The 14269-nt window shown below is 48.5% G+C and overlaps 5 non-coding genes across 5 annotated transcripts; 4 read left to right on the top strand and 1 right to left on the bottom strand.

The window, feature by feature from the left end:
* Positions 1 to 2348: 2348 nt before the first annotated feature.
* On the top strand, positions 2349 to 2420 carry trnae-cuc (transfer RNA glutamic acid (anticodon CUC)). Its single transcript has one exon. It is a non-coding gene; the product is annotated as a tRNA-Glu (tRNA).
* A 79-nt stretch (positions 2421 to 2499) lies between these two features.
* trnay-gua (transfer RNA tyrosine (anticodon GUA)) lies at positions 2500 to 2586 on the bottom strand. The gene is given in 2 exon segments: positions 2500 to 2535; positions 2550 to 2586. It is a non-coding gene; the product is annotated as a tRNA-Tyr (tRNA).
* A 3475-nt stretch (positions 2587 to 6061) lies between these two features.
* On the top strand, positions 6062 to 6142 carry trnal-uag (transfer RNA leucine (anticodon UAG)). The gene has a single exon. It is a non-coding gene; the product is annotated as a tRNA-Leu (tRNA).
* Positions 6143 to 6795: 653 nt separating this feature from the next.
* On the top strand, positions 6796 to 6877 carry trnas-uga (transfer RNA serine (anticodon UGA)). The gene has a single exon. It is a non-coding gene; the product is annotated as a tRNA-Ser (tRNA).
* Positions 6878 to 7293: 416 nt separating this feature from the next.
* Positions 7294 to 7375, top strand: trnal-aag (transfer RNA leucine (anticodon AAG)). Its single transcript has one exon. It is a non-coding gene; the product is annotated as a tRNA-Leu (tRNA).
* Positions 7376 to 14269: the final 6894 nt, after the last annotated feature.

Genomic DNA, 14269 nt, shown 5'->3' on the forward strand with positions numbered 1-14269 from the left:
CCCAGGGACGCGCTAAGGTTTTTGTTCCCACATACAGCACAGCTGACGCATGTCTGTTCGGCCATCGGGACGGAGGTAGCGTCACGAGGCTTTACGCCAGAGCATGACTAGGAGCACCGTGAATGTGTAGGCCAACGAGAGGCTTCGTGACGCAACGGTAGCGCGTCTGACTCCAGATCAGAAGGTTGCGTGTTCAAATCACGTCAGGGTCACTGGTTCTTTGTGCTTGGAAGCCTTGTTAGCGATGCCTTGTGGCTGCTGTTGCATTCTGGCTTGACTGACTGCTGCTAGCTAACCGGTCGCCCTGACTTTGTTGCAGAATCAGAAGGACCTTTTTACACCTACGGGATTGTCCACTTTAACACTGTTGGACGTTTATGATGTTTTCTATGTAGAGGTGAGGTTCAAAATGTGAAGACAGTGATAAGACGTGTCGTAAAAAAGCTCCCCGCTGTACCTGCTGTACTTTTGAATTGTCGACACCCGGGACAGAACACTGTGTATCCAGCACATGTTACCTGAGGCCTCAGAAAGCACGTTACAATAGAAGGTAAATACTGTGTGCTCACTTGAATTTGGATGGTGCAAAGGGGATTAAAAGTAGGAGGAGCCCAGAAAGGCTCATAAACGAGATCAGTGGAAATTTGTTTGTCCTCCTACACAGCTGCCTCACTGTGAAACAACGGGGTATTTCCAAGTGAAAGAGCAGCCAAAAATCCCACTGTTTTCCCATAACGGGAGTTGAACCCGCCGCCTGGGTGAAAACCAGGAATCCTAACGGCTAGGCCATATGGGAGACCCCAGAACCCGACTTGGAGGGGATATGCACTTCAACTGTTTTCCAGCACAGAGGAAGCGTAGTAAAACCACACATTTGAAGAGCATCGCACAAAACTCTATATCTATCTGAGCACATGTTGACAATAAACTCGCAACAAGCAGAGGAAAACCAAGAGACCCAAAACAGCCAGGAGACAGCGATGTGCAGAGGCAATCTGACAGAGGCGGATTCTTAAACTCTCTGATTCCTAACACGTTCACCGAGGCCCGCTGTGAGCGGAGCCGTCCAAAAGCACATTGAACTCACAGTGGTTTCAGCCCACGGAAATCTTTCGTAAAAGGCGGAAGTTTTAATGCGTAGATCAAGAGAAACTCGAGTTACACCCATCAGCTCTCGAACCTGCACGCTTCCTGTGTCGCACCGCAATGTTTAAGGGGGTCATCTTTGGTGCGGGCTCTTCCGTAAACATTCCATCTGGGAGGGGCTAACGAGGTGAAGTTCTCGTCCATCAACAAACTGATACAATCGACAACTCTGAACAGATGTCCCTGAAGCTAACAGTCTGCCGACCACTGGTGCTAGGATCTGGATCTGCCTGGGAAATGAAGAACAAATCTCCAGTCTCTGACGATTCTAGCTGAAGCAGTACAAGGACATGGTAAGGCCTTGGGACTTGAAAACAATGACTTGGTCCCACCTCTGGTAATAAACAATTAATGGAAATCACAGCACGAACACTAAAATAACAGTATTATATTGTGCAAATTATAATGTATTTTACAGTAATAAACTGTTGTTGCAGATTACAGTAGGTATGCTGTAAAATTACAGCTATGTGCTGGCAAATATAGCTGCCAGTTGTTTACTGTAATTTAATAGGGAATTTTTTTACAGTGTACAGCCATTTACACCAAGTCCTGCTCCTGATGCAAGATGGGCTAGCGCTTAGCTGCGGGGTGGCAGATACGCATAGTGTGCTTTCACACCTCATATGAACGTCATGAAACAGATTTAATGAAAAGTTGTGTTTTTGTTGTTGTTACCTTTATTTTCATAAAACATTGCATATTGAAAAGTTAGGATTATTTGTAACTGAAATTAAAATGGACAGACCCCTAAATCCAACGGACGCTGCCAAAGAGTTTTAACGTTCAGCGATTTCCTCTCTTTTCTATTATTGTATCACATCATGGTCACGAGCAGGAATGTCCGTTCTTAGAACTCCACGCAGCCTGTTTATATGAGCAGTTCCCATCCAACACAAACGTTTGGCAGTAACCAAATGGATAGCGTCCTCGTCACATCAATAAAAAGCCTAGTCTCCTCACTTTTGACCATTGGTGTCCAGTGCTTGGTGCCGTGGCACGCCACATTGGCGCAGTTAGGCAGCGCGTCAGACTCATAATCTGAAGGTGGGATTCTTTTTAACTGGTTTCAGATCCCGCTGTGGCCCATTTGCCTTCCATGCCTTCATGTACCTTCTGACAGGCTGCCTTGATGAAGGCTACACATCGAGCCAGGCACCCCCGGCTCCTGCGGAGGACCAGTCATAAGCATGCGTATGTACTCCCTGGTGGTCTAGTGGCTAGGATTCGGCGATCTCACCGCCGCGGCCCGGGTTCAATTCCCGGTCAGGGAATGTGGTTTTGGACGCCCTATGGCGCATTTTCACCAGTCCTTATAAACAATGGTCATTTAAAAGGGGTTAAAAAGATGCTTCCTTCGAGCCGGATTCGAACCAGCGACCTAAGGATGACCAGTGGGACATCTACAGTCCTCCGCTCTACCAACTGAGCTATCGAAGGCACAGGAACCGATTGCAGACTGAGCTATTTTTGGTGCAGGTCAACGGACGTCCCATGGCACGAAAAGGAGTTCAGGTGCAACGAGTCGAACCTGGAATCTTCTGGCGTAGCTGGCGTAATCTCTAGGTGGGAATGGGCATATGACGTTCATCTGGGCCTGGCGGAATCTCTCCCTACCTCGGGATGGGCATCCCGAGGCGAGGGCAGAAAGAGAATAATTAGCGTAGCTGCTGTTCATTAGCTACAGTATGTATTAGTGAATGCTTGGATGAAAAGATGTGTCTTTAATCTAGATTTAAATTGGGAGAGTGTGTCTGACCCTCGAATAGTATCGGGGAGGCAATTCCAGAGTTTAGGTGCTACGTATGAGAAAGCTCTACCCCCTTTGGTGGATTTAGTTATTCTAGGTGTTATCAAAAGTCTGGAGTTTTGAGATCTTAGAGAGCGTGATGGGTTGTAGTGTGGTAGAAGCTCTGTTATGTAGGTAGGGGCTAAACCGTTTAAGGCTTTATAAGTAATTAAAAGAACTTTAAAGTCAATACGATACTTAATGGGTAACCAGTGAAGGGTTGATAACATTGGGGTTATGTGATCGTATTTTCTGGACCTGGTTAGAACTCTGGCAGCTGCATTCTGAACTAACTGTAGTTTGTTTATTGATGATGCAGGACAACCACTAAGTAGTGCATTACAGTGTCAAGTCTTGAGGTCACAAATGCATGAATAAGCTTCTCTGCGATCAGCCACACATAAGAATATTTCGTAAATTTGGCAACATTTCTAAGGGGAAGAAGGCTGTTTTTGTGACATTTGAGATGTGATTTTTAAATGACAGGTTGCTGTCTAATATAACGCTGAGGTCTTTAACTGTATTTGTGGAGTAACAGTGCAGCCTTCAATTTGCAGGTTATAATCGAAATATTCTGCTCACGTGTCTTTGGTCCGATAAGTAATATTTCTGTTTTATTAGAATTTAAAAGAAGGAAATTACAAGTCATCCAATGCTTTATATCGTCGATGCACTCTGCCAATTTGGATAGTTGGAAGGAATCATCTGGTCTTGATGAGATATATAGCTGAGTATCATCTGCATAACAGTGGAAGCTAATTCCATGTTTTCTAATAATGTTTCCAAGGGGCAGCATGTATATGGAGAATAGCAAGGGTCCTAAAACCGACCCCTGAGGTAATCCATAATTTACTTGCGTTAGATTTGCTGATTCCCCATTTAAATGGACAAATTGATGTCTGTCTGATAAGTAAGATCTGAACCATTGTAGTGCATGTCCCTGAATACCGGTATAATTGTGTAAGCGATCTAGAAGTATTTTATGGTCTACAGTATCGAACGCAGCACTAAGGTCGAGCAGGACTAGGAGTGAGATGTTACCTTTATCTGATGCTATAAGCAGGTCGTTTGTAATTTTAACGAGCGCAGTTTCAGTACTATGATGCGGTCTAAAGCCTGATTGGAATTTTTGGTGTATGTCATTATTTTGTAAGAAAGAGCACAACTGAGTGGACACTACTTTTTCTAGTATTTTAGACAGGTAAGGGAGATTTGAAATCGGTCTATAGTTTCCTAGTTCATTGGGGTCTAAGTTTGGTTTCTTGATAAGAGGCTTAATGACGGCCAGTTTAAAGGGTCCTGGGACATGGCCTAGATTAATTGACGAGGATAATGTTATAAATGGGCTCAATTGCAACGGGTAATAACTCTTTTAATAATTTAGTTGGTATGGGATCTAATAAGCAAGTTGTAGGTTTTAGATGTTGCAATAAGTTTAATTAAATCTTCCTGTTTTATAGGTGAAAAACACTGTAGCCTTTCTTTTGGGGCGATGGTTGGTACTAATTTATAGGACAGACTTGGAGGTTGAGTTTTTACTATTTTGTCTCGTATGTTTTCGATTTTCTCTGTAAAAAAATTCATGAAATCATTGCTACCAAGGTGCGGCGGAATACCCAGGTCAGGTGAAGTCTGTTTATTTGTTAGTTTAGCAACTGTACTAAATAAAAACCTTGGATTGTTTTTGTTAGTTTCTATGAGGTTACGGAGGTGCTCAGCCTTTGCTGCTTTTAGTGCCTTTTTATAACAGTTTGCACTCTCTTTCCACGCAATTTTAAAGACCTCTAATTGGGTTTGTTTCCATTTGCGCTCCAGTTTACGTGTTTCTCTTTTAAGGGCGCGAGTGGTGCTATTGTACCATGGTGCTGCGTTTTTCTCATTAATCTTTTTTGACTTCATAGGTGCGACAGCTTCTAATGTATTAGAGAAAATATTCATGTGTAGCTTTTGATAGTTTTCACAAATGTTTAACTGAAGTTAAAGAATGGCTTGCTAGGAATTTTCTGCAACTAAATGAGGATAAAACGGAATTTATAATCTTAGGAAATAAACAATTTGAGAGAGGCCAAACTGGAAACGTTGGACTACCGTCCTTTAATATAAACAACTATATTAAGTCTCTAGGAGTCGTCTTGGACTCGGAACTCCGATTGGATCGCCAAGTAAATAGTGTTGTGAAAACATCCTTTTTTCAGTTGAGAAAACTGTCTAAGCTGAAATCTATACTGTCAAAGAATGATTTGGAGATTGTTATACATGCTTTTATTTCTACGAGACTGGACTATTGCAATGCTTTATATCTGGGCTTAAGTGCATCCTTGACAGCTCGCCTCCAGTATGTTCAAAATGCTGCTGCAAGGTTTTTAACGAACACTAAGAAATGGGATCATATAACCCCTGTGTTGGAGTCTTTGCACTGGCTACCTGTAATATACAGAATACAATATAAAGTACTGATGCTTGTGTATAAGGCTTTAAATGGTCAGGCACCGGAGTATATAGAGAACATGTTGACCCCCTACAGAACTCAACGCTCATTGCGGTCCTCCCATAGTATGCTGTTGACTGTTCCACGATCTCGGTTGAGGCGTAGTGGAGACCGTGCTTTCTCTGTGAAAGCCCCTGCTCTATGGAATGCGTTACCCATATCACTGAAGGTATCCCCAAGTCTGGACACTTTTAAAAAGAATTTAAAGACCTACCTATTTTCGAAGGCTTTTGGTGTTTGACTGGGTCTAAACCTTTTGGGCTATTTTAGTATTGGTACTATCGATGTTTTTAGTGTGATGGTATGTTGTTGATTTATATTGTTTTACATTGTTGTCATTTACATTGTTGACTTCCATTTTTTCTATTGCTGTACAGCACTTTGGTCCATTATAGTGGTGTTGAAAGTGCTCTATAAATAAACTTTGACTTGACTTACTGTACCTGCCAACTCCCAGAGCCACATTACCCGATTCAGGTGTACTTGATGATCTGCAATCTACAGGTGGCATCGCCTCCAGTGATAGGACCGAACGCCCCTGCATCAGAAAGGTGCACAGAACCCTGTAAATTACTGACTGTCTGCGAAACGTTGTCGGCGCCTTATGTGGAAACGGCCCGCATAAGATTCCTTTTCGAGGTAGTGTGGCCGAGCGGTCTAAGGCGCTGGATTTAGGCTCCAGTCTCTTCGGAGGCGTGGGTTCAAATCCCCCGCTGCCAGTGGATCTGTGCTTTTCATTTACCTCCAGAACCACATTAGCTGTTTCAGGTGTGCTCGATGAGGGATGAACCTGCACTCACCTGCCGTACTGAACACCTCCCACTCCCCCTTGAGGGCCTACACCAAGAACTTGTTGCACACCTTCACGAGCCGTCAGACTTTTAATCAGAGGGTCCAGGGTTCAAGTCCCTGTTCAGGCGATGGGAAAGTCACCTTTACCTTGTGAGCTGTTCTGGCCCCGCCCTCTGTCTAAAAAAATGAAAAGAAAACGTTTGCTCGTGAGTTGGAGTCGACATATGGGCTTCGAGCAGGGTTTAATCGAGCTTTGCTTCAGCGCATGCACCAGAAATTCCTTGAGACCTCAGCAAAGCCTGCCAGTCCCCTCCCTGCAGATGTAGTCAAGAAGTCCTGCTAGCGCAGCTTTGCCTGAGGACCGGTGGCTTGCCGTGATCGTGTAGTGGTTAGTACTCTGCGTTGTGGCCGCAGCAACCCTGATTCGAATCCGGGTCACGGCAGGACGCCACGTGCTTTGTTTGTGTCGTTGATGTGATCCTGCCTGTCCCTTTTTGACGTCTCCATTACATCACCCGTTACGCTGCCGGCTCGTCCCTCTTTGCCGCACGAGTTAAGCCCAGAGGGCACCGAACCTGTTGTAGTCGTGGCCGAGTGGTTAAGGCGATGGACTTGAAATCCATTGGGGTCTCCCCGCGTAGGTTCAAACCCTGCCGACTACGGCTGCTTTGCTTTAGGCGTTCGCTTTGTACAGTTTCGCGAACTGCTTTGTTGCTTTAACCCAAGTCGGTAACATGGGATGAACAGAGAGCGAGAGAACACGATGCAGCCCTTTATAGACTCCCACGTGTTTGTTTCGAGCGGCTCTGTTACAGATGGAAAGTGTTCCTGATATAACCAGCCTAATGGCTGGTTGCCAGTATGCTCACCTGCTTTTGCTCAAAGTGCAGTTGACACGCTCTCTCTGCTTTTTGTAAATGCGTCTTTCATGCGGGATTCCATCAAAACTGAGTAACGAGCACCAGAAGGATATAGAAGCACTTGCCAGCTGTTGTACCTGGTCGGCGTGAACTTGTGGCTGTACAGCCATCTGAGAGATACAGTGGCGTAAAAGGGCCTGCCGAAACCGCAGTCCTGTGGTAGCGTGGCCGAGGGGTCTAAGGCGCTGGATTAAGGCTCCAGTCTCTTCGGAGGCGTGGGTTCAAATCCCACCGCTGCCAGTTAGTGCACAGGCTGAGCTGTGAGGGCAGCCTTTAATTCGCATCTCACTTTCATGTATCTAAGCCAAATGGGCCGGTACAGGGGTGCTCGATAAGGGGGATGCAACTGGGACTAGGCCCTGGCTCACCTCCAGGGAAAGGTTTGAATAACAGAGCATTGAGAAGTTACGCAGAGCTCTTATGCCTGGGCCTCACTAAAATATATTTTTTAAATCTTGTTAGAGTTTCTGATGATGATCAGGTGGCATCGCCTCCAGAGATAGGAGGATAGCTCAGTCGGTAGTGCATCAGATTTTTAATCTGAGGGTCCAGGGTTCAAGTCCCTGTTCGGACGATGGCAAAGTCACCTTTACCTTGTGAGCTGTTCTGGCCCCGCCCTCTGTGAATAGAAAACGTTTGCTCGTGAGTTGGAGTCGACATATGGGCTTTGAGCATGGTTTAGTCGAGCGTTTGCGCATTGACCAGAAATTCCTTGAGACCTCAGCAAAACCTGCCAATCCCCTCCCTGCAGATGTAGTCAAGAAGTCCTGCTAACGCAGCTTTGCCGGAGGGCCGGTGGCTTGCCGTGATCGTATAGTGGTTAGTACTCTGCGTTGTGGCCGCAGCAACTCCGGTTCGAATCCGGGTCACGGCAGGACGCAACTATGTCACTTTTAAAATTAATCGGCATTCATGCAGTTCTTTTGAATCTATTATTTTTTATTATTAAAAATGTCTTTTATCACCAGTTATGTCACCAAAAAGTATTAATCACTATTCGTTTTCATTGATATTTAACTCAATTATATCTTTAAATTTATGCAGCATTAGTAATTTTATGTAGCAGTTTCTGTTATTTGGTTGGTTATGTTGTGGTTCTTCCTCTTTTGATTCTGAAGAAACGACTCTTGAGTCAAGGTTTTGAAACCAAAAGTAATTAGACTTTATTCTCACAAAGTTGAAACAAAGCCGAGTTGGATTGCAATGCAACTGCCCAACCCTGGTTGGGGGCAGACCTTTATAGTGTCCTTACACCCACACACACACACACACACACACACACACACACACCTAAGTTATTGGGGGTTACCCTGATACCTTTAACAGATGTCTGATCTCAACATTTCTAGCTGGTANCGGAAAAACCCAAGTGCAGGCAGGCAGTGAAGGGGTTAACACAGCAAGACTTTATTTGACTAATACAAAACAAAACAAACACCCTCAATGGGGAAAACGAAACTAAGAATACAAACAAAACAAACAAAACAAAAGACTTCCCACGTGGGGGCAAAACGTAAAACAAAAATAGCAAATCTAAACGAGGTACGACACAACGTCACAAAACAGGGAAAGGTAAACCAAATAAACAAAAAGGCAAGGAGATAACATGAAGCACAAAAACTTACAAAACTCAGGACGAGGACGAGGTGCATAACACTCGGGCCATAACATTGAGCACAAGGAACAGGGTACACGAGAACAACCACATACAATGCACGAGAACAGGACAAAGAAACAAGAGGGTATTTAAAGGAAAGACAAACAAGGGATAACGAGCAAGGGCAGGTGAGGAACATAAGACACAAGTGGGAGACAATACAGGAAACGAGAGGGGCGGGGCCACAGACAAGACACTAGAAAACACATGGGAAGTAAAAAAACAAACATCTCATGGGTTCTCACATAAAACAAGAGATCCTGCCGTGATTCTGCTACAAGATCAAAAAAGACATGACCAGATGGGCAGAATCATGACAGAACCCCCGCCTTAAGGAGCGACATCCTGACGCTCCTCAAGGTGACAAACAGGACAAGACAGACTGAGACAATGACATGAACCAGACAAACATGGTACACAAAATCAGGGGCATACAAGACAACAAAACTAAAGGGTTGGGGTGTGACAACAAGAATAACAAACATGGGAGGGGGTGGGGCCAAACAAGGGCCCATAGGCAGTCCAAAATGGTTGGGGGGAATAGTCCCAGTCCCCGGCTGCGCTCTAGGGCGTGGAGTCCTGGGGGACCTAGGAGGAGTCCTTGGGGGAACAGTCTTAGGCCCTGGGAGTTTCCCAGGGGTCGGCTTGGCTGCCGGACTGGGGACCGGCTGGAAGGCCGGCTGGACAGGGCCTGACGCCGGCTGGAAGGCCAGCTGGACAGGGCCTGACGCCGGCTGAAAGGCCGGCTGGACAGGGCTGGATCACCGGACTGGATGCCGGCTGGATCACCGGACTGGACCCATAACTGGACAAAAGACTGGACACAGGACTGGACACAGGACTGGACACAGGACTGGACGCCGGCTGCACCGGACTGGACGCCGGCTGTATCACCGGCTGGGATGCCGGCTGCACCGGCTTGGACGCTCCTCCTCGATGCTTCTCCCTCCTTCTCCGCACCACTAGGTCCGTAGCCAACTTTGGCTGAACCGTGGGGACCGGAGGGAGTTTTGCGTCGGAGGAGACCGCAGACGTCGTCCCCGAATCTCTCCTCCCCCACTCACCACGAGCGCCGCCAGGAGCTCGAGCCAGAGGGTACTGAGTCCCCCCGGGTAACTGCACTGTCCATTTTAGCTGCCTGCTGGGTTTGAGCGGTCTCATGCATTCTGTCATGAATCTCGTGGCGGAAAAACCCAAGTGCAGGCAGGCAGTGAAGGGGTTAACACAGCAAGACTTTATTTGACTAATACAAAACAAAACAAACACCCTCAATGGGGAAAACGAAACTAAGAATACAAACAAAACAAAAGACTTCCCACGTGGGGGCAAAACGTAAAACAAAAATAGCAAATCTAAACGAGGTACGACACAACGTCACAAAACAGGGAAAGGTAAACCAAATAAACAAAAAGGCAAGGAGATAACATGAAGCACAAAAACTTACAAAACTCAGGACGAGGACGAGGTGCATAACACTCGGGCCATAACATTGAGCACAAGGAACAGGGTACACGAGAACAACCACATACAATGCACGAGAACAGGACAAAGAAACAAGAGGGTATTTAAAGGAAAGACAAACAAGGGATAACGAGCAAGGGCAGGTGAGGAACATAAGACACAAGTGGGAGACAATACAGGAAACGAGAGGGGCGGGGCCACAGACAAGACACTAGAAAACACATGGGAAGTAAAAAAACAAACATCTCATGGGTTCTCACATAAAACAAGGGATCCTGCCGTGATTCTGCTACAAGATCAAAAAAGACATGACCAGATGGGCAGAATCACGACAGTTTCTCTTCTTTTTTCTTCTGTCTCTATCTGTGTGTGTGTGTGTGTGTGTGTGCGTGTGCGTGGTGTGTGTGTGTGTGTGTGTGTGGTGTGTGTGCGTGGTGTGCGTGGTGTGTGTGTGTGTGTGCGTGTGGTGGTGTGTGTGTGTGTGTGCTGCGTGTGTGTGTGTGTGTGTGTGTGATGTTGTGTGTGCGTGTGTTTCAGTCGTGTATGTATTTAATGATGCTTATAGTAATATTTTCATGCCAGCTGCTTGTCAATGAAAATTGTAAAAGCGCTTGTAACAAGAATAACACACAGAGTAGGAAGGAAGAGGCTGGAATCAGGGATCACTACTGCTGGCCAGAAGCCTTTTTATTTCCACCGCACACACACACAAAGTCACACTGGCGTCTCTCACGCCCGTCTTATCTCCGCTTCACCACAGGTCCGCTTCAACCTTCTCCGGCTCACTTCCGGGTTCCCGTCCGTGCTTCTCGCCTGTTCAGCAGCAGTAGTCCCAATCTCTCTTCCCCAACGACTCTCCATCAGTGGCTTTTATCTCTCCCCACGCCACTTGCTGGAACGAGACACAGGTGTACGTGATTTCGTCTGCCACACTCAATCACCGCTCGTCTCCCCACTCTCTCTCCCGCTGCAGACTTCGCTGAACCACGCCCCTTCTGCCACATACCCCCACCGCCCGACTCAGGCCGGGGAGCCTCCGGCCTGCAGCCCCCCCCCTGCCTGGAGAGGAAGTCGGCCACAGCCATCTGTGCACCCGGCCTGTGGATCACCTTGAATTTGAAAGGTGAAGGGCTAGATACCAACGGGTGATCCGGGCGTTGGTATCCTTCATGCGGTGGAGCCACTGGAGAGGAGCGTGGTCCGAACAGAGGGTGAATTCTCGCCCCAAGAGGTAATATCTGAGGGTGAGGACGGCCCACCTGATGGCCAAACACTCCTTCTCAATGGTGCTGTACCTCGCTTCCCTCTTGGAGAGCTTGCGGCTGAGGTACAGCACCGGCCATTCCTCACCCTCCACCTCCTGGGACAGGACTGCACCCAGCCCCCTGCCCGACTCGTCGGTCTGCAGGGAAAAAGGAAGAGAAAAGTTAGGAGAATGTAGGAGCGGCCCGCCGCACAGAGCAGCCTTCACTTGGTTTAAGGCCTGCTGGCACCGCTCCGTCCACTGGACCGGGTCTGGTGCCTCCCTTTTAGTGAGGTCAGTCAGCGGGTTGGTGAGCTCCGAATATTTAGGTACAAACCTCCTATAATATCCCGCCAACCCCAGGAACTGTCTCACCTCCTTTTTGGTCTTGGGCCTCGGGCAGGCTGCAATCGCTGCTGTCTTATTAATTTGGGGACGCACCTGCCCGTGTCCCAAGTGGAAGCCCAGATACCTGACCTCCACCCGCCCAATTGCGCACTTTTTTGGATTCGCCGTGAGCCCGGCCTCCCTCAGCGACCTCAGGACCGCCCTCAGATGCACCATATGCCGCTGCCAATCGTTGCTGTGTATGATAATATCATCCAGATAGGCAGCGGCGTATGTCGCATGGGGCCGGAGGACCCGATCCATGAGACGCTGGAAGGTGGCCGGAGCCCCGAACAAACCGAACGGAAGTGTCACGAACTGGTGCAAACCAAACGGCGTGGTGAAGGCTGTCTTTTCTTTGGATACTGGTGTTAGGGGGATCTGCCAGTACCCTTTTGTCAAATCCAGTGTCGAATAAAAATGAGCAGCACCGAGCCGGTCCAACAATTCGTCGACTCGCTGCATCGGGTAAGCATCGAATTTTGAGACGGTGTTAACTTTACGATAGTCCACACAGAACCTAACCGAGCCGTCCGTTTTTGGCACCAAAACTATCGGGCTCGCCCAGTCACTGGTGGACTCTTCTATTACTCCCAAGTCTAACATAGCCTCTAATTCTGCCTGAACCACCTTTTTTTTGTGTTCAGGTAACCGGTAGGGTCTACTACGCACCACTACCCCAGCCTCGGTTTCGATATGGTGCTGTATGAGGTTCGTCCGGCCCGGAAGGGAAGACGTTGGGAGCAACACAAGCACTTTCTCTCCCGGTGTGAATTTTCTCAGGCTAGAACCCCGGTTATACAGACGGCTCTGTTTGTCCTGGGCCTGTAGCAAATTCTCCAGAGATAGCCGCCCCAGTGTCTGAAGTTTTGCTCTCAGGTCCAAGACATACTGAATTTCGTTTTTACTCGATGAAGGTCCGTCCTCCCAAGTCTCCTTCAGGACATCGAGAACCCCTCGGGGTTGACGCCCATACAGAAGCTCGAAAGGGGAAAACCCTGTGGAGGCTTGGGGGACCTCCCGTACTGCAAATAAGAGGGGTTCTAACCACTTATCCCAATTCTTGGCGTCCTCGTGTACGAATTTACGAATCATAGTCTTCAACGTGCGATTAAATCGTTCCACGAGCCCGTCCGTTTGTGGGTGAAAAACGGTGGTGCGAATCGATTTAATGCCTAATAACTCGTAAAGTTCGCGTATCGTACGTGACATGAACGCCGTGCCTTGATCCGTGAGGATCTCACGGGGGATCCCCACCCGGGAGATGATACGAAACAGTGCCTCCGCCACACTCTTGGCAGAAATGTTACGGAGCGGCACTGCCTCGGGGTACCGTGTTGCATAGTCCACCAGGACCAATGCAAAACGGTAGCCTCGTGCAGATCGCTCTAATGGCCCGATGAGGTCCATACCAATTCTATCGAAGGGAACCTGCATCAACGGAAGAGGGCGCAAAGGCGCTTTTGGGGTGGCCGGTGGGTTCACCAACTGACATTCACGGCAAGACGCGCACCACCTGCGCACGTTGTCGTGAATGCCCGGCCAAAAGAATCGGGCCATAAGACGATTTAGTGTATTGCCCTGCCCTAAATGACCTGCCATAGGGTTACTATGAGCCGCCTGGAAAAGCATTTCCCGACGGCTCTTTGGAATCAATAGCTGGGTTATATCCTCTTTTGTCTGAGTGTCTTGGGTCACTCGATATAACCGATTATTCCTGATAGCAAAATACGGATAGGAGGGAGGACGTGCAGGCTGAACCGGCTGCCCGTCAATGGATGCGACCTGCTCAAACGCCCGTTTCACCGTCGCATCCTGCGCCTGCTCCAGGGGGAAATCATCGCGATCCGAGAGGAGTAACCTCTCGATCTCGTGCGTCTCCCCCGAGTCAGGTGCCGACGGACCCGGTTCCACGCTGCCCGCATCAAAGTCCCCACCTCCATCACCGGACACCGATCGATGAAGTGATCCGGATCCCCGCAACGCCAACAGGCCGGCCCAGACCTTCCCGCCGCCCTGGCGGCAGTGGGTGTGACAGACGGCTGGCGTGGGGAGACCGGACCGTCGGGGCGGTATCCGTGGCCTCCACGGCGGAAGGACGCGTAGACATAGCGCTCCCTCCCTCCATCAGTCCCGATCCATACCCTCCTCGACCCCGAGGAGGGCCTCTTCCTAGGAAAGTCAGCCGGGTCCGAGGCGCGGTTACCGGCTGGTTCGTTGGTGGTGGTAGGGTGCGAGGTGCGGAGAGAGACACTGCGGGGAGAGACTCCCCGATTCCAGGGCACGCGACCAGGTGATCCTCCGCCAACTGGATGGCTGAGTCCAGCGACGCCGGCCGGTGGCACTGGACCCACCCCGCCGTCTTCCGGGGCAGGCAGGTGATGAA

Source organism: Triplophysa rosa, linkage group LG15, assembly GCF_024868665.1.
Source record: "Triplophysa rosa linkage group LG15, Trosa_1v2, whole genome shotgun sequence".
Lineage (NCBI taxonomy): Eukaryota > Metazoa > Chordata > Actinopteri > Cypriniformes > Nemacheilidae > Triplophysa > Triplophysa rosa.